General features: G+C 43.3%; 1 protein-coding gene across 2 annotated transcripts in view; it reads left to right on the top strand.

The window, feature by feature from the left end:
- The first annotated feature begins 429 nt into the window (after window positions 1–429).
- Window positions 430–27580, top strand: part of SHOC2 (SHOC2 leucine rich repeat scaffold protein) — a 279109-nt gene continuing 251958 nt past the window's right edge. The window contains exons 1-2 of one of the 2 annotated variants that reach the window (XM_086922783.1): window positions 463–530; window positions 7306–7499. The gene's annotated coding sequence lies outside the window, so the exon portion shown is untranslated. Of the gene's footprint in view, window positions 531–7305; window positions 7500–27580 lie in introns of both variants that reach the window. The other variant, XM_086922782.1, reaches the window with a different exon arrangement.

Below are 27580 nucleotides of genomic sequence, written 5' to 3' on the forward strand. Positions count from 1 at the left end.
TTATTTTACGTACATCTCGTAAACCATTTTGTAGTTTAAAAATAGGAAATTGTATTAGCAAATCCAGAAAGGATACACACTGTTTTTAAAACCTTCTTTGATTCTACAATGGACGGAAGAATAAACCAGAGACGTTCATACAGCAGCATGGCGCCCACTGTAGTGACATTCTTAGGGTTTCGGTAGCACTCTAGTTATCTATTATTTAGATAGACCGTTATGCCATTAGAAATTACTTGTGGTCGTCCTCCTTTCGTCTTGTTGCTCTTCCGATAGTCCTTCATCTAGGTCTTTCGCTAAGAGGGAGGGGGCAAAATGCTGTGAGAAATTGTCCATTTTCTATGTCTACTGGCCGTCTGTGTTAGACCGTAGAGTGCAAGCGCGTTTACATCAGCCTCTGAGACGTGACGTTGCTGTGGCTGCGCAGTGAGGGGCGGGCCCGGGGCGGCGCTGGGTGCTGCCAGCTCCAGAAGGGAAGAGGCGGTGTAGGAGGAGGAAGGAGGATGGTGGCGGAGACCGAGCTCTGAGAGGTGAGTCCAGAGCAGGCTCCTGCTCTGGCGCTGCGCGGGGGTAGCAGGAGAGGAAAGACGGGGATGGAGGGGTAGCTCTGTCTGCGACCATAGCATCTCCAACCTCTCTGTTTGTCTGAGTGTTTGGGGTGTCAGCGCCAGTCCTGGGCCTGCAGTCAGACAGCAAGGGTGGGGGTGTCTTATCCTTGGGGCTCTGGCGCGAGTATATCTCTTGTATAGGATAACCTTTGCTGACAGCTTGAGTCGAAACTAGGGTGGCAAAGGGAGGCTGGTGAACGGGCGGAGACTGAAGCCCTTGCACCCGTTCTGAGACATAACTGATTGTGCACTTGTCTACCATGGCTGGGCCTGGAATGTCACACCCGTGGTGAACCAAGGCACTATGTCTGAAGTGTTAGAACCCCATTTTACGGTACATGTTGCTTGGACGTCATGCACCAGTTGGGGAACGATTCACTGTAATGGTGGTGAAGATGTATTATCCTCATTGGTGTGGCGGTCTTAGAGATGGGTCTGGAGCTGCCTTGGGTCGTGAGTTACAATGATCATGCACACCGGGGTTACGAGGTAGCTCCGTTGTTGTTAGTTGTCTTTCATTAGTTCTGCTTCTCTCTTTGTCCTAAGCAATATGGGGATGGAGGTCATGGTCTCTGGGGCGGACTTTTACCGTAACTACTACCAATTTAGCCCACCAGTTGCATGTGGAAGAACAAGCTGGCAGTTTAAATATTGAGTCTAAATAGTGGGAAAACCGGATGAGTTAGCCTGGTTAGCAAGAAAGTTGTTCGTGCAAACCTCCTAACACAAGGTGCAGAACTTATTCTCACTGTGGGTCCAGGCAAAAAAATGATCGACTTTGCACCTAAGGGTTTTTCTTCCAGTGTGTGTTTGAAGGCCATGCATGGCTTGAGCTGCATGGCTGTTGTGCACCTGTGGTGGTGGTGACCGTCTAGTGCCAACGCTGTGCCTGGATCAATAGTAGTTTTTTTGTCTAATTACTCTGATTCACCCCGTTTGATGAAAACATGTTGCTTTTTATCCAGAATAACGCAAGTCAGTACCCTTTCAGGCAATGTATCAAATGCCAAATATCTGAAATAAATTACATATTTGACCGTATGCTTGAGTATCTTACAAGCTGATTTTTTTACATTAATTCCTCTTCAGTGTCAAGTTTTTCACAATACGTATTCAGCATCTATAGTATTGCAATGTTCAGCTTTGTGTCTTACAAGGTATGGTTGTAAAACGGTTGAGTATTTTTGATTCTCTACCCACATTTTAAATGCTGCCTGTTGGAAGAAAAAGCACGGTCATGAAAATGAGGCAAAGGGGCAGAGGGATACCACTAAGTTTATAAGGGAGAAGTGCCATTTTCTTTGAGCGTTCTTTACTACTCCGCTTTGACCTGAGTAGACAGACACATAACTTGGACCGTCTACTCATATTTAAGGTATTAATTCTTCCTACATATCCCCCTTAGCAAACAGTAACAGGGTATCTAATCTATAACAAGGGTTTTTGCCGTAGTACCAACTGTTATGAATTTTCTTTTAAAGGGGGTGGGGAAGGGTGTGATGAGGCACCGATCTAGGTAAAAGTAGTAGGTGGTGACAGACAAAGCAAGACTCATTTTTTGGAAGACCTACAATTGTGAGGGAACTTCCTATCCTGCTACAGGACATCGAGCTGGGGTTTCTGTAAGAAGTGAGCATAGCCGGAGTTGCATCTTTGATTGTTCAATGGCTTTGTTCCACGTCACAGTGCTTAGTCCAGAGGCTTTCAGCGGTACAGCCATGCATACCACATGTACTTGCATGTTGTAGCTATTTATCTTTGAAAGCAAAAATAAAGACTGGTCGGAACAGTATAGTATAAATGTAGTTCTTTAACGTTTGTACCAGTGATAAGGATACAAAGGCTTCCTCAGGACTCTCTAAAATGAAACTTTTTTCTACCGCAGTATACGTTATCAATCTTGAGCGGTAATTGTGAATTGGTTGGCTATTCCTTGAATCACGTTGACCTGCTATGATAGCGTACAGTGCAAATCTCCACTCTAGTGCAGCATATCAAATTTAGTATAGGACTCCATCAAAAAATACAGCCATTGTATAGGGTCAAACTAAAAAAGTAAAAACGACTGTTTGTAATGAAGACATTAGAAAATTACTTTCCAAACCATAACCACCCCACCTGTCCTCGAGGAAGCTGTAAATGCATGTACACTTTTTCCCAAATAAGGCGGTACTTTTTAGCTTTCATTGAATCTCCAGTTGAGGTCCTCAGTCTTAAACTTATCTCCCTTTTTTTCCATTCAACACGAGCTTTATTCTTTATTGAAGCATTATAGTTATTATGGGGGGGCTATTGTGCTTGTCAGCTCATCTTAAGTTTTATTTATGCTGGACATTTGGTAACTAATTTGGGAGATTCTCTAGTACCATGATCTGTGCTTTGCAGGTTCAAGGGGACTTGGCAACAACCACTAAACTTTAATAGATGATTAATTCCAGAAGTATTGATGGTGTTGGTGTGTTTATTCAACAAGTTTCTATGACAAGTGCCACACGAGTAAGCTTGAGCAGATTTTACCTTCAGATGTAGTAATATAAGATGTTTGATGGCATCGTCATTGAAGCGCAAATCCAGCTGTAGAAACAGACTAATAACAGAGCATGCGAGTGGAATTTTACCTAGAGTAATAACAGTTCTTCCAGTTTAAGATTTTGTAGTTATTTGCACAGCGAATGTCTCTTTATGGGGTCAGAGGGGAGAAACGAATTGAAAGCAAGATGCAGTTTATTTACACAGTCTGAAATATTGGGAGCAAGCCTCTGTGAGCTATGGGAACATTGTCAACCTGCCACTTTTCCACGTTGAGCTTTACCAAGTTTAATAGTTATTTGACTTTGTTTACCATACAACCCCAGAGTAAGCCCTAATTTCTTGCCGCTGTGTAAGAGGGCTACTATTTTCAGTTTTTTTTATAATAAATAGCCTTGCATGATTCATATCTTTCATGTGAGAATCTCACATAGTCGCAGATTTTGTTGTAGAGGTGTAATTTTGACAGCACGTTGGTATTTTGCTGTCTTCTCAGTTCTTCACGTACTAAGAAAAGGGCTCGTGTCTGAAATTTGTGAAATAAGTTGATAACATTTGCTTTAGATAAGATGTTTGTTTCTTCTTATAGTGGATTCTACTGGGCTATTTACAACTTCCACATTAGTATATCTCGCCAGACAAAAATAAATGCAATTCTTAATGTGTATTTTACTCTTAATAGCCTGCGATCCCTGGATTTGGTAGTAATTACTTTTCATTGCCTGAGCAGTTGCTTACAAATTCACCAGTTGTTTAGGTAATAGATGATGAAAGTTGTGGTCTACGAATCAGCTATAATGTAACAACCCTCTCTTGACACGTCGGGTCAGCAGGCTACCCGCAGGTCTCAAATCGCCTTTAGAGATCCTCGAAAGAATTGTTGCTTCCTAACTTTACCAGATTGAGATGCAATTCCAACCAAATAAATGGAAATCTGGCTTACACCCCTAAATATCACAAAAGCAGCACTTGTCTCAGTTTCGTATTACACGTTCAATCTAGCAGACAGATCCTTTCTTGTCTGATACTGTTTACCCCTATAATTTGTTTTACTCAGTTGATGACTAAACACAGGATGAACCACTCCAACTGTAAGTCAGAAAAATGTTGCAAATCTCCAAGTAGTTAGGTTGCTGTAGCCATGCGCAGGTCTTCTGACTGAGTGCCTCTATAGGGTTAAAGGACTCAGAATTGACTTGCTGAATTCTAATTGCATATGATGATACATCCCTTATTTGTTATACTACATGGCCCCTATATGATTTTTCTTCATTTTATTGCTTCCCCTTTTCTAGAGTTTTGGTTTTTCTACCAATCTTCATTCTTCAGTATGTTAAGGCTTCATTTGGTAATAATATTCTAGTTCCCCTCTTTACCAAATAGATGGATACTACACTATCCCTCAGTCCTTTTATCCATTTCTCTCTTTTTCCCATATATTCATTTCCATGTCTGTCAAATTACACATTGGCCACAGGAAGTCAATATACTATCAGTGTGATCTGCTCATGGTCAGTGGTTTGGCCGGTTCTTGTTTCTGGATGTAGACACATTCTCCTTAGCATTTTAACCAGGAGGACAATGAAAATGCAAGTTTGCCATTCCCCGATTTTTTTCTGTCTCACAAATGTGTGGGATTTACTTTTTTTTCACTGTTAATTTTTATTCTTGAATTGGAACCTGGATATAAAAACAAGTGTGAATTCATGCATAGCACAACACACTGGAGATACAGTGCTTGCTTTTCAAAAATATCTTGCAGTGGAAGGTTCCATTAGATGCCGGATGACCCGGTACCCAAATACTCTAGCTATACCCCGTGTGAATTCATCATTGAAGTGCCATATTTTTCTTCTCCCCTACAGAAACAACGTACATACATGCCTGGTATAATTGGAGTTGGGCAAAGTGTGAGTAGGACAACATGAGCATTGCAGATAATGAAACTTCACTAGTGGCATACTCTCCAAATTTCCAAATCTGTTGACTATACAATAGTTGTGTTGGAAGGCAGACTCCCAGCCACGTACAGTGGTAGATTTTCTAACAGAATCTCCCATAGTTCTGTTCATTTCTCTCTCTTGCTCTGAGACCTAACTAGGCTGCCTCCCTATGATAATGTTCAGGAGGACTTGTCGTTCTTGCCCGTATAGTGCAATCGCTGTGCTTGGGAGTGTTTTTGGCAGAAGCCTTCCTCTCGCTTCAGGCTGGCAATGTGACTGGCAAAAGTCCAGTTAACTATTGCCAAAATCCAACTTCTTCCACTGTGTGGTAATAAGTTGACTACTACAGAACATTTTTCTGAACCACTGCCCAGACAATGTGAGTACATCTATATTTCAAAACGATGGTAAAAATCCTGAGGAAGACTCTCCAAAATTCCCTTAAAAGTATTTCCAGAAATATGGTATTTAGAGTTTGGCAGGCAGGTTGCTCCATCAAAATGTGGTGTATTCTTCATATGCTGTATGTTCGGTGCCATTGACTACAATTTACTTGTAATACAGTGGATGAAATGTCTGCTATTTTGTGGTCCGCCACTCTCTAAATAAAGCCCTTAGCCACATGAAAAGCAGCAATCAATCCAAAAGTATGACCAATACGTATCCATTTATTTGAGCCTGCAACAACACAGTGACTCTGATCTAATTGAGCAAGAATAAAGGTATGGAGTGTGGCTATTAATTGAGTGAGAACTATTAAAACACTTTACCAATTTAGATGGAACCATTTTGAAGGCTGCCTAAGCAAATCAAGCGATGGGCCCTAGAAGGTATGTATCAATTCTTGGCAATTTTAAGTCTCATTATAATTCTTGAACTGACTGTTCCACTTCAGTCAGTTTCCGAGAACTTCACCTTTTATGTGGTATAAAATGAAGTAAGTTAGAAGGCTCAGGCCTGGCTTAGGTGGCCCCTGAAGACTGTAGTAAGGACTGCCTCATTTTTTGCTGAGTACGAACTCTGCATATTCGCTATGGTTGTGTATTCTTCCCTGTGAGGAATGCGTTCTGCAAAAAGTCGACCCTGGCTCTTTGCAAAGTCCTCAGCAATAGATGGAGTAGAGGTTATTGCTTCTGCAGAAGTGATATTATTGATAACTGCTGATGCAGTTAAGGAAGGCCATTGGTCTTCCATTGGAAGGCTGGCAGTAGACAACAAATTCATATGGCTCATGTTGATATGCAACTTCTTGTTCTGCTTGTGAGTTTTACGGTTCACATCATATGGCAGGAGTGGATGGTCAGTTTTTGCTTTTTTACCCATGTACTTGTTATAATCAAGTAAACACATAGGCTTAGGCACGTCTGCCAACTGACCCCAAACTGTTTCCTCAGAAGTGCTTGAATCGTGAATAGTTGTGAGCACTTGTACTTGCTGTCTGAGAATTTCATAGCTAACAATTAGTTGTAAGGCTCAGCACTGACTTTATTCCAAACCTTTTACAAACAGGCTCCCTAGGTTATTATTTGTCCATAACTATTTGGGATTAGTCTATGCTAAAAAAAATTGAAGTATTGACTTTAAATCTATCATCTCCATTAAAAGGAGTAATTAGGATGCTGGACTGTTAGGGAGTTGCCAAGTGAGCACCATTGCTGTGCTCTGCGTGACACCTTTTATGCACTCTTGATTGTTCTACATTACCATTGGCTCTATGAAGCTTGGATTGGGATTGTAAATGTGCATCACAACTGCCTAGCTGTGCTGCATGGCCGTGTTCTTCAGAAATAGAGTCCGCATCTGATGTACCTCACAAAACTGAAAATTGTGATCTATTATTCTCTCCCTCGAATGCAGAGTCTGGATCAAAACTGGCATTGCAACCGTGCTCCGTCATTGATTTAAAGCTGGCAGTCCTACAACAAGATGCCATGTCTATTTTCCTATCTAATTATTTTTTCTTCAAATAGTGTTTGCTAGGTAGCATGCAGAGGTACTTGTAGAAATGTTTTTGACTGAGAGTGCTGATAATGTGTAGCTCAATCAATGAAGGTTTATATAGCGCAACTACTCGCCCGTTAGGGCAGAGGTCTCCAAACTGTGGGGCGCACTCCCCTAGGGGTCCGTGGAGGCATTCCCTGTGGGGCGCAAATGCTTCACTCAGTACTTGTAAATAAATATTGATGGCCTGAAAGTGTGACTTTCTTTGTTTCCATTGTTTCTAGGCCGGCTGTAGTTATGTGTAGCAGGTGAGGATAGCAGCGCCACCTTTCACAGTGAAAAATGCCTGCCATCTGTTCACATGTTAAGATTTATTAATATTTGCATCGACATTATCTTACTGGTCATGCCAGCAGCTGTGTTTCCGAGTCCTGTGGTTGCGATGTAAAAAACATGGCAAAACACAACTAAATATTCTGTAAGTATTTTTTTGACTTTTTCACATTCACAGCAACTGCATATAAAATACTGCACAAACTCTTAAAAGACACCTTAAATAAAAAAAAGAATGCAAATGAAATTAATTGGTGGGAAATGCACTTTTTCAGTTATGAAACACTAATTGGTTAATGCAGTCACTGCAGATGTCTTTTTGTGAGACCAGAGTGACAGAACTGAATTAAACTTGGCACAGTGCAAAATACTGACGCATGTATTTATAGTGGTCTGGGTCTCAACAAGTAACAGAAAGCACTGAAAATATTGAAGTCATTATTTTAAAATTGTAATAGTATAAGGTAGGCTGCCATACAATAATTTGGTGTATATGATAGAAACAAGTACTTTCCAAGAATACATATTCATTATACCTAGCCTAGTGTAGACATTTTTATAAGTCCATTAAAGGACACTTCTTAAAATTCCGCATCCTTATATTATACTTCAAAAAATGTTATAAATGTTTGTCTTCAGGATACTTCAAGTAACTCCCTAAATTAAAGAACTTTAGAGCCCTCTCCCCTGACCTACCACCTTTGGCACCTTCCAAATACTCCAGGTCCCCATTAACAATTCAGTGATAGTTGTTTTAAACACAATAGATGGGAACTGTTTTGTAAAATTAAGAACACCTTGGTCCCCATACACGTAGCCAATTTCAACCTCCGTTTTCATGCATATGTTCTCTCAGGTGAGTAGAGGGGGTTGTAGGAAGGAGACCAATGGGGTCATATTCCGACCCCTGATCGTCCTGACCTCCTGGGCCTCAGGAAAAAGGGAACAGAGCGAAATCTAAGGATAGATTCAAAGAGATGACCCTGAAATGAAGATGCTATGTGGGGTCTAATTTTTGTATTCACAAATCAACAGGGACAGCTACTCGACTTCGTGAATGAGATGCTATGAAGAAGGTTTCAAGAAATGCGGATTAATTTATTTTTTATTTTTAGTGCCATCACTGCCATTAATGCTGCAGTTTCATTGGCACTGGGACTATGGTGTGAGGAATCGCTACACCCCAATTACGGATATGTCACTAGCAAAAAAGGGGGAGAGGGGAGCCATTTTCCTGGTTGGTATTGGGGCCCAAGCCCTCCTTGCTGCAAAGCGAACAGGTCCCAAGCAACAGAGGGGCAAAATGTAGGATTTTTTTTTTTTTTTTACTGAAAGGAGCAGACATCCTCCTGTAGGCCTCTGCCTTGCGGTAATGGCCCAGTAGTGTGGGCATGGTAGTAGGTATACTGCTGTTGCAGGTGCAGTGTCACCGGGTCCCAGGGGCGTGACATACCAACTTAACCCCTATTATGGCTATTTTACTATCATTTGTTTCATATATTAGGGCTAGGGCTTAATGTTCCCATGTTTTGCCAGTGTTTTGAGCATTGAACTAATGGCTCCTGAGAGGAGACCATTGATGCAGAGGAGACACTTTACTTAAAGCCTCAAAGAGATAGCAGAAAGGAGGATGGGGGGGGGTTAACAAAGGGCAGAGGAGATGTCCTGCCTCACAAGGCCTTAGCTCTTATCAGTGAGGCAGTTGCAATGGTGCCCTGCACAGGAGTGTGAAGTGCCCCTCCATCACAATTATGACAGTCTTACTTTAGAATAGAGGCATTCTTGATAGCATTAGGGCTGAGAGCACCATTGCTGCAAAGAAGTGGTAAACACATGGGTGCTCATGTTTTCTGAAAGGGACAGAGCCTGTTTTAAAATTGGGTTGATGGCAAGGCTTGGAGGGGAAGGGGTGAAAGAGTCAGAGGGGTTACCCTGTGACTCAGGGCTGCAACTAATAATTAGTGCAGCAGGTGCAGTTGCATTGGGGCTCAGGAATGGGAGAGGTTCACAAGACCCCAAATAAGATTTTTTTGGTCTATTTTACGTTTTCTCATTTATAAGTCTCACATTTAGTGTGGCTTGTGAAATACTGAAAAACACACCACCCACTGTGCTCAGCCCTGCTCTTATCGCTTTCCTGAGTCTTTCCATAAAGTTTTGGAAGGGGCCCGGCTTCAAAACATTTTGGGAGGGGGTTGCAGAGTAAAAAAATTTGAAGACCTCTGCGTTAGGGTCTCAAGGGGCTGAGGGGGATGGGGGATGAGGTTGGGGGGGGGAGCTATTGATCCACCTGGGCACTAGGGTTCAGTCATAGAGCCAGGTCTTTAGTACCTTCCCGAATTGGGTCAGCAACGGGGGTTGTCTGAGGTGGAGAGGCAGTGTGTTCCAGTTGTATGATACAAGCAGAAAATTTGAATGTTTTAAAAAGAAAAAGGCAATTAAACGCATAAAATACTTGAAATCTTAATGAATATAAATTGAAAGCAAACCATTCAACGTACGGCCTTAGTCTGGGAAGATGTAAACAAATATTTCGTCAATGTCCAGTACACAAATCAGTAAGACATACGTAAATTCAATTGCGATAACAGAAAAAATCCGCAAAGCAACATTTTACAGATGATGATAAATGTGATCGAACAGTAAATCTTCGGGGCACATGTTTTTAAAATAGCATTTCAATTTGTCAGCAAAATTCACGTGGCAGAGGAGTTGGTGCCTAGGATTTTCAGATGGGGAATTAATTTTTTCATGTTTACAAATAATCCAGGCATTGACCTGATAGCAGTACTACCATTGGTATGGTCTGATCACCAAGCCATCATCTTTAGAATTCGAGCAGTACAATCTAACCCCCCCCCCCCAGACCAAGGCCCGGTCATCACTGGGAACACTAGCCTGGAAAAATGCCGATATTCCACATCTCTCAAATCTCCTTAGGACTTCGGTCCCGGAAAGTTCTTATGATCCTGAAATTCTGTCCACTAACTTTCAGGAATGGTTACTAAAGGCAGCTAATCAAGTGGCACCTGAGAAATCTTATTGCCCAAATAGAGTTACACCATCGGCCCAGTGGTTCACCGAGGAGTTGCGCCTCCAGCGTCAGTATTGTAGAAGTCTAGAAAGACGCTGGAGAAAGCACTATAGTCCCTGTGCTAAGCAAACCTATAAAGATGCTCTGGCGATCTATAAGAAAGCTATCATCACTCAAAAAAACACATTCTTTACTGGTCAAATTGAACAGGCCCAGAACTCAGCAAGGATGTTATTCCAGGTGGTGAATTCTCTCTCTACTCCTCCCACTGGCTCTGCAACTGAGCATTCTCAGGAATTCTGTAACTCGTTGGCCAATTTCTTCACCACCAAGGTTATGGACATTTATTCCATTTTCCCACAGCTACCGGCGGAAGTTAGGACTGATCCATCCTCCCATCTGGCTGCGACCCATCCTTCTTTTTCTGGTTTCAAGCCAGTGACAGAAGATCAGGTCAGCATACTAGCTGCCAAGATCAAATCAGGTTCTCCGCTTGATCCATGCCCTCCTGATATAATGAATCAACTCTACAATACCATCTCTCAGCCGCTCACCACCATTTGTAATGCCATCTTTAAAACAGGCGTCTACCCGGAGATCTGGAAGAAGGCCATCGTTAAACCTTTGCTCAAAAAGCCTTCCTTAGACCCCACTGTTACGGCCAATTACAGACCCATTGCTTGCCTTCCCTTTCCCGCTAAAATCGTAGAGGCCATCATGACCCAGCAGCTTTCAGAGTTCATTGAACAACACGAACTCCTGGATGATACGCAGTTCGGTTTCCGGAGGGGACACGGAACCGAAACAGCGCTGATAAAGGCCTCCGATGAAATTAGAAACATCTTGGATTCGGGAGGAGCAGCAGTGCTCATTCTGTTGGATCTCTCGGCGGCCTTCGACACGGTCGACCATGCCATCTTGGTCGACCGTGTCACAGCCCTGGGGATTAACAATCTGGCCAAAGATCTTATAGCTTCTTTTTTAGCTAACCGCAAACAGGCAGTTAAACTGGGCAATTATTATTCACCGACTTCTAAACTGCCATGCGGGGTCCCCCAAGGATCGTCGTTAAGCCCTGCGCTTTTTAACATTTATGTTGCAGACCTGGCAAGGGTCATAAAATCTCATGGGATGCGCCTAACTACCTACGCTGACGACACCCAACTTGTGCTGGCGGTGCATAAGAATGGCCCAGTGGTGGCAGCTAATTTTCAGGAGGGGATACTGGAGGTACAAGCTTGGATGCACAGTAATTGCCTAAAACTGAATGCGGAGAAAACGGAGGTTATGACCTTTGGTAACATCTCTCCAGAATGGTCCCCGATTTGGTGGCCTACTCAGATGGGTCCTCCTCCGGTCCCAGTTGCAAAGGTCGGGAATCTTGGAGTGATCTTGGATAAACATCTGTCCTTCAAACATCATGTAAATAAGGTTGTTTCAGTTGCCTTTTTCACGTTGAAAAAGATAAAAAAGCTGCTACCGTACTTACCAGCATCAGCTGGAAAAACACTAATTACCACCTTGTTTTCCAAGCTTGACTACAGAAATGCCCTCTTTCTTAACACTCATAAATATATTCTGAACAAGCTCCAATCTGTTCAGAATATGACAGCCAGAATCCTTCTCAACATTCCAAGGCGCCAGTCCATCTCGGCAGCTATACGCCATCTTCATTGGCTAAGAGTGGAGAGCAGGATCAAATTTAAGGCCTTATGTATTGCCTATAAGGCCATTCATCATACTGGCCCGAAGTTTTTAAGAGGCATTTCAGCTATACACCCCTATAAGGAACCTAAGATCAGCAGCTAGTTGTCTACTATCTGTTCCCCGAACAAGAACCGCCACCTGGGGAGACAGACGATTCTTGGTAGCAACTCCCAGACTGTGGAACTCTCTCCCCTCACATATCAAAACTGCTCCTACTCTCATTTGTTTTCGTAGGGCATTGAAGACTTGGCTCTTTAACCAATAAGTTTGTGTGCTGACCACTGTATCCTAAAGCATCATACTGCGCCTAGACACCCTTGGGTAGTAGCTGCGCATTAAAAATTCCATAAATAAAATAAATAAATAAATTTTAAAATATTGGAGAGAAGTGTGAAAAGGCTTTTTGGGCATCTGGTAACAGATAGAGAGCATCCTGCACAAATTGCACAGATTTCCATGTTCTTGTGTGCAAAAACAGCGATCGGCTATAAAATGTGTTTGCTAATTTAGTAGCCTTTGTTTTTGAACCTGTATTAATGCAGTTTGCACCCGACTTGCAATAATCGGAGCCTTACAAACTGAAAATGTCTGTACTTTACTGACATTGCATGTGTTCTTTCACAGTTTGCGCACATGACGATTTTCACTTTGTTTTCTTTGTAAACGTTGGAGCTTCTTTAATAAATTGTTCTTAAGATGTTTGAGAGGGTCGTTGCCCCAGTCCCTGAATGTGAATCCATTGTAGAGGGGCAGCCATGTAAAGGTGAGACTCTCCCAGCCATTCCCGGGGGCGGGGGGGTGGCCCATGCTACAACCTTAAAATTGTATTTGACATATTCAATTCCCATGGGTCGATCGTGGAGGGTTGGTCCCCTCTGGAGGGAGCATTGCATTGCAGTATGCTGTAGATTGTTCCGATGAGTGGCAGGGAGAGCACTGACTTGCATAAAGTGGGCCTCTGTCTAGAGTGGCATAGTTGATTAAACACAATGCATTGGAGTGCTTCCCAGCGCGATTGGTTTGGACTTGTTCCAAACATTATCCAATACCCTTTGTATGTTTGAGACCGCTACACCTGCCAGGCCCTCCGAAAGGGGTTGAGCAAGAAGTACCACAGTCCAGATCACTTTTCACCCGCGTTTGTCAAAGGAAGTAACCAACACCATGTCCTTGCGTACTACAATACTTGTGAGATTGAATTTAAAAGAATGACTTTCTGCAATCATTAGCACACTGTAATGGCAATCCACCCTTAAAAGCCATCTAGCTTTATCATCTATGTTTCCCAGTAAATAATTTGGGTCTACGGTCTCAACTCAAAATTTCCATAAAAATCAGTTCAGGCATATAGTTTGATCAGGACCTTATCACAAACAGTCCTACTGTATTGAGCATAATCTTTCCCACAAGGCAAAAAGTGTAGCAAACCCCTTTTTCTGTACTGTGAAAGCACACTTTTGCCCAATCAAAATATGTACTGAAGTCATTTGGGCGATGTCGGAGCTATTCATTCAGTAACTATAAAATGACGCCTTATTACAGTGTTATTACAATATGCAACCTTCCTGAAATGTCTTCATCCGAATTCTCAAAATGCAGAGCTAAAGCCCCGAGGCATTATCACAGAAAATAACCAGCACCAAAGTCCTTGCCAGCTATGGTACTCCTTGGAGATTCTTGTAACAAAATGCATGCCTGTAAGGTTTAACACAGTGGAACGACCACACACTTTTAAAAGGTCTATTAGTTTTAACATATGATTTCTCCGCAAATAACTCGGGCCTGTTGTCTTCGTAACTTTTTATAATAAAAAGATTTGTCCTATTGCGTCAATCAGTAGCTTGTCACTATACCTCTTTCAGTAATGCTGTATTGAGCATAAGCTTTCCCACAAGGCAAAAGTGACATAGAAAGTGTTTTGAGCAGAAGCATATAACTTCCGTCAAATGAAAATCTGTACTCCAGAGAAATGCTATTTGGCTGGAGTCAAAGCCCCTCCCTCAGTAGTGCTTCTGAAAGATCTTCTGATGGTCACAAAAAAACAATATTTTGGATGTTATGTTCTCCTTTGAAATATGACAGATGTTTGTTTCCTTTCTAACCAAAGGCTGGTTAGAAAGATTTTTTTTTTATTTTAAAGCAGCTGGAGCCTTGATGCTCTTACTTTTCTCTGTTATTGGTGCTCAAGGGCATATACCAGCCCCCCTCTTCCAGCATTGATCACCACATGAGAGGTACAGTTGAAAGGGGAGACTGTCTTCTTTCCCAACGGTTCTCTCTCCCTACTGTATCCCTGCTCAGGGATTGCCACAGGAGATCGCCCCAAGCAGGAAATCCACACCAGCCAATAGGCATGGCTTCCCCCCACCCTCCCCAAAAGTCCCAACTTTTGGTGGCTAGCACATCATGATATCAAACCCCATCCCACTCTACACCAAAGTGTCTCAACCGCCTTTCTGGTCCCCTAGGAAGAGCAGATTTTGGGATTTACTCCCATCTGCCCTTCCCAGGAGAGCACAAAGGAGAGTAGATACCAGGTATAAGGATGTGATGGTGCCATCCGATTATGGTATCTGGCCCAATTCCTAAACCGAAGCAAGTCTTTCCACCCTCCCCGAATCAAGTTCAAGACCATATGGGCAGATTCTTAAGAAAAAGATAAATAATTGGGTGTGTGCCAGCCTAACTTGGCATCAGCCTGCATCCCCCACCCCCTGAAGCCCGATAGCTTTCTGCACACTAGATTTACTTCTGATGTTCTCTCCAGGGGCCAGAAAGCAAACTAGACATGAGGGGGTCATATTACAGAAATTGCCCTGGGAGTGTAACTATTTGTGCTCAATCCTTATATTGCAATGTATTTTGCTTTTGCTCCTGTGCTATATTACGGACTTGTGTGCAGAGGGGATAAAAACCTGTCAGGAGGTGCACTGACTGTGCCCCACATAGTGATGACTCACAGAGCTTCCCAGAAAGAGAAAGATCTGCTTCTAGCAAAAGACGAACACTTGGTTTCAAGCCATAATCCTAACTTTTCCTATGTACAAATTTTCAGTTTGTGCTTGTGCCTAGGACTTTTTGTGTGTGTGCGTGTGTGTAGTCTGTTGTACTGTTTTGGTCTGCATTCAGAGGCCCAGGGAACCCATGGTGGTGGTGCTTGCGTGGATCCTAGCATGTTTTCTTATCCAGAATGCTTTGCTAGCATCAAAGAAGTGGGTCGAAAAAATATTTCTTCCATATTTATCTGGTGGAAATCAGTTGGGCACTTCATGTCAAAGTCTTAATATCCTGCATTCCATCACTTCTCTCAATTGAAATACTCCTGCTCATAAGGAGGTGTAAGGAACCCATGTCTTGGTAGCAAACAAAAACGATAACCGTTTGAAACCTAAGGGACACCACATAGACTTAACAAGGTCCAAATGTAGTTTCCTGTTGTGGGTAACAGTCTCGCAAGTGGGATATTGTTTATCTGGAAAACGTATGGCAATGTTGGACATTAGTTTTTTTTTAATTAAATGGCTTGCCTTGTTTTTGTTCTAAATGTATGTCGGTGTGGAAGAAAGAACACATTTTACAAAATGCCTTCTGAATCGCGTGATACTGTGGGGAAACGGCAAATTCTAAGTTTTGCAAATCGCCTCTATTCCTAAACTCATAATCTTTGAATCATTTCGAAATTTCATAGGTTTCCTTCAATCCATATTTCATTCATTAAAGTTTCAATATAAATTGATTCATGGTAGGTACACAATGGCAAATATTAATCCCCATGTCTGTAGGTGGCTGTAGGTGTTGCCTATTTTTGGACAACCAACAAACACTACAAATACCTGCAGCCAGAAGTCTGATGGATGTAATAATATACTGCCCTCGGGACAAAAAATACAGATGAAAACATTGTACATATTTATGTTTTTTTCCTACCTACTTTCATTAGTTTTGATTCCAACAATTAGTTTGTTTGGGAAAACCATGATAAAGCTACACTAATGGTCCCTTGCTAAATTCAAAGTTTTGCCCACTTTTCAGAAATAAAAACTTTTGGGATCCAACCATGAGTTACTTAACTCTTTTCTCTCTCAATCTGCAAGTAGTTATAAACTGCAAAAGTGTGAAATATTGATTGCTACTTTGATAAATAACAATAAACTGAGTTTTTTAAAATGGCAACTGCCTATTCCTTAAATGTCAAAGTCAAATAATTTATATAGCGTGCTACATACCCAGAGGGTTTCAAGGCGCTTGAGGAAGGATGGGGAGTCACTTGTCGAATATCCAGGTTTTAAGTTGCTTTCTGAATGCTAGGTGGTTCTGAGTGAGGCGAAGGTGAATAGGAAGTGAGTTCCAGGTTTTAGCTGCCAGGTAGGAGAAGGATCTTCCTCCCATGGTGGTTTTGTTGATGCGTGGTACGGCAGCAAGGGCTTGGTTGGAGGAGCGTAACTGGCGGGAGGGGGTGTAGAAGGAAAGTCGTGTGTTGAGGCAATCGGGTCCAAGATCGTAAAGTGCTTTGTGTGCGTGGGTTAGGAGGCGGAATGTAATCCTCTTATTGACGGGGAGCCAGTGGAGGTTTTTCAGGTGATCAGAAATGTGGTATTTACGCGGGATGTCTAGTATGAGTCTGGCTGATGCGTTCTGGATACGTTGGAGTTTTTTCTGAACTTTTGCGGTGGTACCGGCGTATAGGGTGTTTCCGTAGTCCAGGCGGCTTGTAACCAGTGCGTGGGTGACCGTTTTTCTAGTTTCGGTGGGGATCCAGCGAAATGTTTTTTTGAGCATGCGAAGAATGTTGAAGCAAGATGATGAGACGGCGTTGACTTGTCTGGTCATCGAGAGTGAGGAGTCCAGGATGACGCCCAGGTTCCGTGCGTGGTCCGTTGGGATGGGTGCTTTTCCAAGTGCCTCTGGCCACCAGGAGTCATCCCAGGCGGAGGGGGAGGTACCTAAGATTAGGACTTCTGTTTTGTCTGAATTCAGTTTCAGACGGCTGTGCTTCATCCACTCGGCTACTTCTTTCATTCCTTCATGTAGGTTGGTTTTGGCGGTGTTGGGGTCTTTGGTGAGGGTGGAGGATGGTGATCTTAGCGTAGAAAACCTTTTCTTGATGCCTTTCTTAAAAACAAAAACATACACTTTCGTGCACAGCACATTTTTCCTGTTACCCAAAACATCGCTGCATCCTTCGGGGCATTCTACACGCTCTGGGTACCACTAGAATTCCCGAATTTGTCCTGGATACGTCTTGTGGAAAAAAGTTATGAAGACTTGAGGATTAATCCAAGCCCACAGATGATTTTCAGACTTCATTGTGGACTGTTGATGAGCTCCAACCTGCATGCATGACAATACACATCACTCACAAAAGTGCAGAGTCATACATAAAACAATATTAGAATTTGTGAAGCATATTTTTACCCCTTGGAGCATCTTGAAACTGAATAACTCATTTTATTTACCATGTAAGACCTGACTAGACCTGCTCATATTCAAACCTATGGCCTCCAGGCCACATACAGAATCTGGTATTAACACATTCCTGCATTTTCATAGGTGCTTGGATGTCTCTGTGCAGAACAGCACTTTCCCCTTGGAAATAACAAATCCGAAATAACAAATTTGATAGAACATTGGGCACACATCCAGCACAGCTCAAATACCCATGCAGTTAAGTGTAATAGAACGCAAAACAGTACCACCCATAACAATAATACCTGCTACCCCTATCAAAACACTTTGGTAATGCACCTGTTCAACAAGGCTCAGACTCCTGTTTCGATCTTGCTGAGCTTGCACCATAACTCCACTCTTCATAAAACAATATACCACTCCATGGCAACGCACAATACTAGGGGTGGGTAAAAAATTCTGCTATGCCGGCGCACTTTTAGTCACTTTGTGTTACACATGTAACATGAAGTTCCGACCAAATTCTGCCAACCGCCCTGTGGCGGAGGTTTTTCTCACGCACAGTGTAATTTTCGAGCAGTAGGTGGCCACCCAATGAGATTTTCCGTACGTGGGTGGTCACAACCTTTCGTGGTGAGAAAGCTGACACTCAAGCAGAAAATCTACTAGAGTGGCAGCAAAACCAACTCGAGAAGCAGCTCTTCCTGGTGCTTTGTGTGGTGCCAATTGCACTGATTTTCCAGCACAGAACAAGCTCCCGGTGCAAAAAATGAGCACAAGTAGTGCGACGTGCCAATTTACACATGTTCTAGGATCTCCGCGGAATCTCACGGGGTATTCATGTAACTCCACGGAATGAAACTTTGTGAGTTCTGCCCATCCCTAAACAAAATAACCCAAGGTTAGTGTGGTTTGCAGGAAACAGTGGAGACCAACAAGGATACCACACTCACTTACCTCAGATACCAAGTTCAGCGTAGGCATATAACATATCAGTTCTCCAGGTGGCACACACCAGAGTTGAAGGTCTCCGAAGACAGATAAATATATCCCACACATCAAGCAGTACTAACCATTCTAACGCACATGCAACCAAACAAAACAGCACATTGACCACACCCGCGTGGCTGATGACCCAACCCATATAATCAGAAAACAGACTGTTCATTTTGACAGTATCTTCAAAACCAGGGCATGAATGTGCGCTAACCTATGTAGAAGACTGAATGTCTTAATAAATCCAAAGTCAGCAGCATCAATCGCTATAATGTGGTTTTCGAACATACCAAACCACTCAGACCATAATAAGGAAGGTTTTCCAGGTTTCTCCAGAAAAGGAGGAGGATGAGTGACTTCTCTAACAGCTGACATATTAAATAAAAGAAAAACAATATTTAGGAAACACAAAACAAAGAAAATGGTGTGCGAATCACCGGTAAAATGATCGCACTAACAATAACAAAAGTGAAGAAATCCTGCTGAAAATGATCGCACCAACAGTACCAAAAAGGCGAAGAAATGCCGTTGTGACCGATAAATCTTCAATTTCCAAAGAAAGAAGTTTGAGGCAAAGGCGCGTGAATCGCCGCTAAACTAATCACACAAATACTGAATGAACGAGAACTTCAAAACTTCACCAAAATGGCCTCCGAAGGACGTATCATGAGACGTCAAACTTCACGTATTCCCATAATGCAAAGCAGGACCTTCCGGCAAACCATCCTGAAATAACAGAGCTGCGAAGATTCCAAGTCTATGCAGCAAGGTTCGGAGAGAGAATGACAGAAGATGTTTACTTGCGAAAAGCACGAACGAGCCAACAGCGGTGATCGAGGCAACAACACAGTTGAAAGAGGAAATTAAAAGAATCCATGTGCCATTCCAAAAGAGTCAATGTGCCACTCCAAATTCACCATAAATTCGGCTCTCCATCAAAATCCAAACACCTCCGCATAAAATATAAACAGATTGTTTCCTTATACGATCCTCAAAAGTCAAGAAGATGAACCAAACTGTAGGAAACCAATCTTTGTAAAGAAATTTTCCTTCTGCGGTGATTCCAACACCGCAAAGAGTAAGGCAAATCAAACAGCGGTAGAAAGTGTTATTCATTGAACTCGTAGAAATCACAGAAGATCACCAAGAAATAATTCAATCCCATTGCATGGGTCGGTGGTTGGAAACAAAATCCCGATCGTCGCCAATATGTAGAAGACTGAATGTCTTAATAAATCCAAGAATCAAGAGTAGATGAAATAGAAAGTTTATTCCATAGGTTCCAACCACAAGAGGAGCGCCTCATCACCCTGGAGTCCGACAAGCAACTGAAAATGCCCAACGAACCCCCGGCTTCAGAAGGCTCCCCACATTCAAAGCAATACATTCTGTGCATGTGGTACAAATACATTCTAAGCACGAGATACAAATACATTACACTACAACCTAGTTCTGTGAGATAACAAAAAAGCAGTGAAGGGCTATAACATTCTGGAGTAGCATAACATTGGTTTGGATAGTTTCAGTTTTATAAAGGTAACAAATACATCCCAACTGAATACATGTGGTGTTGTGGAGTAGGAGATATTTTCACACTAAGCAAAAAGTAGCACAAAATAGCTTAATGATTCCGATTTAGATTCGTTGTATGAAAGTGAATCTAATGAAAATCTGGCATATACCATTCACTTGTGGAGCAACATTAGTTACCCCTGTTCCACAGAGACCTCTGGTTATCGTCTATCACATTATGGCCTGATTCAAAACCTGTTATCTTTTCAAACCTGTCATCTCCAACTAGTTATTTTAGTTTTTGTTAATGAAAAATGTGCACTCTGATTTATCGATCACACCGCCTCATAAGTATGTTTTACACTCTCAAACCATATAATCAAATTCTGGCTGAGCGCTACCACTTCTGATTTCTACGGAGAAAAAAAACACATTTTGGGAGTATCGCTGTGCAGGACTTTGCGTACAAGCCTGAATGCGCAGTTGCCATCCTATTCTAGAACCCTGTCAGTTGCACCTCCTCCACAGACTCCTCCATTAGCTACGGAACATCTCCCGTTCAAATTACTCACCACAGAACACTTCAACCTTTGCAGAGCCCTTATATACAGACTTTGTTATCTAGGTTGCCTTTGCAATATGACATGTTACCAGGGTAGCACAATGGTTAGAATGTTGGCTTAGCATTAGAACGTTTAGCTGTGACAGTTGGAGAAACACTGGTGGTGATAGGTTGGTTGCTGCTTGCTCTCCTTAATGAAAAAAATGAATAAAAGAAGTCATGTTTTCAGGATGACATCTTGGTGATAGGCAAAAGCAAAGAACTCGATAGTACATTGTGGGAGGTGATAGAAATACTGATGAGGAATTGTTTGACTGCAGAGTTGAAGAAATGTAAGATTGAGAAATCAGTTACTTACCCGAGCCATGAAGTCGGCGGTGCAGGTATTTCACTTAAGAAGGAGATTGTTGAATCCATCATAGATGCCCCTTCTCCTACTTGCAGGGAGATGAGGTAATTTCTTGGGTTAATCAGTTTTATTCGAAATTCGTGGAAAAGTTTGTCAAGAAGGCTTTCAACATGAAACAATTATTTAAAGAACATAGTGCTTCCAATTGGGAAGAGGAATTCTAAACGGATTTCCAAAAAGTCAAAAATGATATTTGCACTGTTGTACCTTTACAGGGTTTTGACTTATCTGCTCATTTTGTTTTAACCACTGATACCAGTTGCAAGGGATGAGGATCTACTGTTACCCAAGTCTTTGCTGAAGGGGTAGAAAGTACTGCCTTTTGCCTCCTGCTCGCTGTCACCTGTTGAAGCAAAGTCCTCAGTTATTGAGAAGGAAATGCTAGCGTGTGTGGGTTACAGAGCAATTTAGACAGTACTTGTGGGGCTCAAAGTTTACTTTGCGTATGTATCACAAGCTTTTAACCCGTTTGGTGCTGCGGACAGCCCCTGACCGTACTACGTGACAGTGGGTGTGTGCCGAGGATGGCCGGGGGCAGTCCGAATCCCGCCCACTCCTTATTTCGCCCACACAGCAGGATAATTTGCGCAAGGGGTTAATTACATTATTGACCACAGAGGGTTCAGCAAAAGCTACTAAAAGGATTGCTGGTACATCTCTCAAACTGCTAGACTATACATACAGTGTGGAATACATACCTAGACATAAGAATAGGGTTTCAGACTATTTAAGTAGATCCCCGTTGCAGTTGCAGGAACAAATTTGTAATCAATGGGATGAGCATAATGTACCATTTGTAGATGGTAATGCTAAAGCTGTTGTGCTGAATGAGTGGATGTCGGGTCACGTTTTGCGAGTGGCCGTGAAAGGAGCGAGAAGCCTGCAGTGGCGTCCTGCTGTTTTTCCCTTCTGCCGTTGCAGTTAGACCTCAGCCGGTTCTGTCATTCACCTCCGTGGCTGAGGCACCCCGAGCACTCCCACACACCAGCACGCCGCGCACACCGAGTTATCATGTAGAGCCCATCAAGCCACAGCCAGCAGCCCACAGCCCACGATACTGCTACCTTGCTGCTGCTGCCCATTTGGAGGTGAAGTGCCGGGGGGCTGCTGAGCCGAGGAGTCTCCCTAGCCTCCCTAACCGCCATTCTGTTGCTCCGCAGCCCGGCGAGATTGCCGGAAAAATACAGAGAAGGAGGCAGGAGCCTGCGACCGGAGACAAGCGGCCGGAGACAAGCGGCTGAAGAGTGAGCAGTAGAGACAGCTGGAGAAAGCGCTATACAGCGGAACACAACGGAGGGTGTCTGCCCGTGTTTGCTGTTTGACAATTCATCCTTACGTCGTACCTCTGCTGCCTACCCACCCCCCGTCCTTCAACTGCAGGAGCGGTAAAAGGCACGGGAGGGGGGGGAAGGGGTGTGTCAACAGCATATTGAGACACAAACCGAACAATTCAGCGGAGGGGCTGGCTAAACCCTCAACGCCGCACTCTACTCCCAAAGTGAACACAGGGGGCCATAGGGGGTCACGTTTGTTAAGGTGAAAGGAAGAGTAAAGGAGGCAACAGTAACAGCATAGAACCTGGAAAAACTCAGTTCACCTCTTTTTCTTAATTTTCTTCGTTTTCCACCTGGTCACGCAGTTACTTACATTTTTTTTTTTTTTTCTTTTTTTCATTCCCTTTCCCTACCCAGCTCATTTGCGATGAGATCTGGCAGGTTGAGGACAACAGGACCACAAAAGAAAAAGAAATGTAGAGGGAAAATTGCGATGACCACTACGGACTCCGACCAGATTTTAAATCGGTCGCTGAGCGACCCAGAAAATATTAGACCGCATGACTCAATTCTCTCTGAAGGGACCTGACAGGATGGCGGGCCTACCAATCCCCCTGAGCCCCATAGTAAACATCATTAAGGGCAGTTCTGATGAAAATGGGGCGTTTTATAATCCCCAAAGCAGTCACACGTCGGCCACCTACAAGCCTATAGTGGCAGTTCAAATCGAAGCTTGGGGAATTCCATCTATTAAACCCGCTTCAACCCAGCTAGTGCATCGGCACAACTTTACATCAACTTCTGTCGCCAGACCCAACGCTAACCATAACATAACAGATCTCCAAATTGAACCAAACTGAGTGAAAACAAGCAACTTAGTAGAAAACAACCCAATGCTCACGAGGTCAGCTTCAGCATCTCGTGCAGTCCAAATGGTAAATTTGCAATCCATCCTAAAAAGGTTAGTGTAATGGATACGAAGGAGGAAGTAGTTGACATTCCTCTTGGAGACGGCAAAACTGATTCGGCCCAACAGGAACAACGCACAGCCAGAGAACTTGCGCCTAAGGAAATCAGAGGAAGCAGAGCTAGTTGAGAAAGAACTTTCCTATTTCAAGTCAAAGGAATGGGAAAAAATGCTGTTCTCATACGGGATCACCATCCCTAGCCACCCTCGGCCATCATCCTCCCCAAGGGAAGAGAAAAGCGAGGACCTTTCACAAGAGAAGGCATGGGCCACTGCCCTTGATATTCTTCAAAGGTCAGCCGATGCAATGACCTATCAAGCCAATAAAATGGACATTCAAATCAGCCTTCTGAATACACTGGCTGTGTACGTAGTCAAAATTGACGAGAAGATCTCAAATTTAAACAGCTTGATCAGACGGGCCCAAGAAGCTGTAGACCGCCCGCAACAAGGATGCGATTGTACACCAATTGTCAAAACTCTGCACACTCCCAGGGATAATGGAAAAGCTTTTGGTAGATCTAAAAGGAATTCCAAATGTAAAGCCCTTCCCTGGAAATGGCAGTGATGGCGATTTTAGGAGACTTAGGAGAAGACAACCAAGTAAAAATAGCAATCAACTCTGGGCCAAGAGGGGCCATAGAAACGGACTCCTCTCAATCCCATGATTTATCTGGGACTGCTTGCCAAACGAGCGAACAACAAAAATCTCCAACTGACAGCAGAGCAAATACTACCCTTCCATCTTCAACCGAACAAGATCTGGGAGATCCTGTGGGAAAGGGGAAAAGACAAAGGAAGCGGAAAGGATGCAATAAAATGAGAAGGCACAAACAAGATCTAAACCTCTACCCGATGTTAAACACCCTCAGAAGTCCTGTAGCCACAGAGGGTGAGGACCCAAAAAACACTGAGCCGATAACCGTATTAGAAGAACATCCAACCATGCTGGAAAGCGAAAAAAGGAAGAGTGGCTCTTCCCCCTTCACCAACAGAAAAGAAATCCGCAAGGGCACTTTCTGGAAAAAAGGCGCACAGTGGGACAATTGAGCAAAACGCAATCACGCACACGGCTCCTCTAATTACACCTATCTCGCAGAATGAAAAGGTGCAGGGCTATCCCTCCAGCCACTCGATAAACCAACTCGGCAGCATCACAACTTCAAATCAGGCGTATACCAAAAGCTCTGTCAACAATCAACAGGGCGTAAGCCCAGTATGTGACAAAGGTGCAGCGGCACGAGGAAAAAATGAGAAGTGCCTTAGTGATCAGAACGAGGCACACTCCCTGGGTCCTTTCACAAAATCAGATTATACGCCTCGTGTCCAAACATCAGAGGCAAATCCAAGGCAGTTTAGGACACCTCTGAGTGGCGACTCCCTCTTCACTTTCTTTTACCCGGAGTAAAAGTCCAAAGGCAGCCATGATATTCTCAATCGCGGAAACATCATAAAGCTGATAGAAGCAACAGGTCTGTCAAATGTTATAACCTCACAAGACATCACATCTATAGAATTCATTGCACCGTGTCATGGCCAAACAAATCTACAAAGGTCACCTGGAGTTCGGCAGAGGCAATGAACAACATTTTAGGGCAAACAGATACTTTCAAGCAGTGGGGTATACTCATACAACCCGGTAGGGAAGCGGGTTATCCACATGTCTTGCCGGCAAGTCAAGGCACTGAATACAGACTAGCTGAACGGGGACCAGTGTACTCAGTCCTCAGGGGGGCATGCAACAAAACTCCTACCCTCGACCACACACAAAGAAAATCAAGAGACGATGGGATCACATCAAATGGGGATTGGGAAGAGATCGGCACATGGTCATGGTTGGCAGGCACTCTCAACACAACTCGACTCCTACGATGACAGCACAACAGGGAAAAGGGCCTCGAAATGCATCCTCCAAAGATCTGCTCATTTTCGGAAATTCAAGATATTATTATTACAAGAGACCTTGCTCTTTGAACTGCAGCAAATAGAAGGCTTCAAAACTCACCACATTCCAGCACAAAAACTGAATCCTTCGGGAAGAGGGAGTGGCGGTCTAGCAATTTTACATTTCAATAAACGGCGCAATCGCCTCATGGGACCTATTAGGTTCATCACACTGCCTTCAGTGTGTGGTAATTTCTTACACTTCTAATAAAGGCCAGCGCACGACCCTGACTTTAATGAACGCCCATGTCCGTCCAAACACAGCATCAAGGCAATCTCTTGCAGACTGAAAACTGGATTTCCTAATCCCAGAAATATTTCTATCTGGTGATTTCAACATGTGGCTAATGTCAGACCTACAAAAAAACGAGGTCACTAAATCACACGAAAGCATCTGGGTCATACCACCGAAGGACCTGCCAGGATGGCACAAGGACGACTCGAAGGGACGTTCCTTACAAGGCAACCTCGGAAACCTGGGCCCTGGAGCCTTAAACGGGCGCTTTCTTTCGGACAAGCCACCTCGCTTCTCTTATCTATTGAAAAATGGTGCTTCGTTAATCGATTACACCTTTGTCAGCCTCTCACTCTTCCATCAAATAACAGGCTTTACTCTTGGAAGCAGAACAGAAAGTGACCACTGCCCCCAAGAAATATCGCTCAGGACCAGTCTAACTCAACACGAAGAAGAAAGGGCACTGCCATCCGAGAGCTACACGATTTACCTAAAACTAATCAAGTGCTCTTTCAGCAACTTTCAACAAGTATCAATAGAGGCCAAACAAATTATTGAGCGCACCAGTAGGTCCACGAATGACAAAATTGCCAATTGGTCAACATTTGCAATTGAACTGATCGCTAAATACGCTAAACCGATAAAGCACGCTAACCTGAACGGGCAAAAGCAGACGCCCTGTTGGAATCCCGCGATACAATCTGCAACAAGAAATATGAATCTAACATGGCGGGCGTTAAAAACAAATCCAATGGATCCTATAAAAATAACAATTGAGAGCGGCCCGCAGCTACCTTAAGAAAGCCAAAAGAGAACAACGCAGAACTCATTGGAACTCCTTCTGGGCTAGATTACAGCAAGACATTAAAACAAATAATTCCGCTAGGTTTTGGCGAAAATTCAACAGTATATCTGGGCGCGCTTCGAAAGTTGCGTCTTCATGTATACTGGAGACTGAGTGGGTCGATTTCTTGTATTTTCATTTTAACGATCGCAAAGAAAAAACCTTTCACCAGAATTCCACCTTTTGAAGACAATGTTGTTCAAAAAGTGGTAGATTGGGCATCTGACTGGAACACCAAAAACCCTTCAATGAAGGAACCCTTCAATGTGGATCAAAAAATCGCATCACCAAAAGAGTGCCCTTCGACTCAAAGTAGTAAAGAACTCACAACAATCCAGAAGGCACAAATCGAAAAGCTGATTAAAAAGGGAAGGAAGGACGGGGCTCCAGGTCCAGGCGGAATCCCTCGGGCTTTGTTTAAGGATGATGCAACTTTCTGGGCCCCGAAGTTAAGCTCCTTATTTAACTTTATCCTGCAAAACAACATCATACCTCCCTCTTGGCAGGGATCAATCCTTGCACCAATTTTCAAAGGCGGGGACAAAAAATCCCCCGGGAATTACCGCCTCATCGCCCTTATTTACAATGAAGCAAAGTGTTTTGCAGGAGTGCTGCTTAATTCACTTAGGGCATGGGCGGATGATCACTCTTGTTGTTCCTCCGAATCAAACTGGTTTTACAAGCAATACTGGCACCTCTGTCAATCTCATGACCCTCTCCTGCCTGATCGATCAGGCGGAGTTCAGTTCTTGCCCACTTTATATGGGATTTATTGATTACAAAGCGGTCTTTGACAATGCGAACAGAGCTAAGCTCTGGTAGAAGCTGTACAGATTTAACATCCCAACTGACCTTCTAAGAGCCATACAGCTTCTACATCAGGACACATGGGTCAGGATTAAGATCGGGGATGGCTCCAGATTATCACTCCCAATTCCGATGACAAAAGGACTAAAACAAGGATGCGCCCTGGCCCCCACACTTTTTAACTTATTTCTATCCGACCTTCCTGAAGCCTTAAATAAGGTAAATTCTCATGCTCCAAAAGTACCTGGTTTCTTGTTGTCAAACCTTCTATACGTCGATGATGTGGTCCTTCTTAGCAAAACGCTACCTCCGAATACTCACACAAGAATGAGCTTCAGATTAAAAGCAAGAAGACCAAATTCTTGGCGGTACGTCCAGGGAAGGCTAAGAAGTTTTTTTGGGCCCTGAACAAGGAAAGCATTGCTGAATCTAATTGCCACAAGTACCTTGGGGTTATTTTTAATAACAACGGCAGATATAAAACTCATCTAGAAGAACAAAAAAAAAGGGTGCTGCACTTGCTTTCGTT

Source organism: Lissotriton vulgaris, chromosome 5 (genome assembly GCF_964263255.1).
Source record: "Lissotriton vulgaris chromosome 5, aLisVul1.2, whole genome shotgun sequence".
NCBI classification, from domain to species: domain Eukaryota; kingdom Metazoa; phylum Chordata; class Amphibia; order Caudata; family Salamandridae; genus Lissotriton; species Lissotriton vulgaris.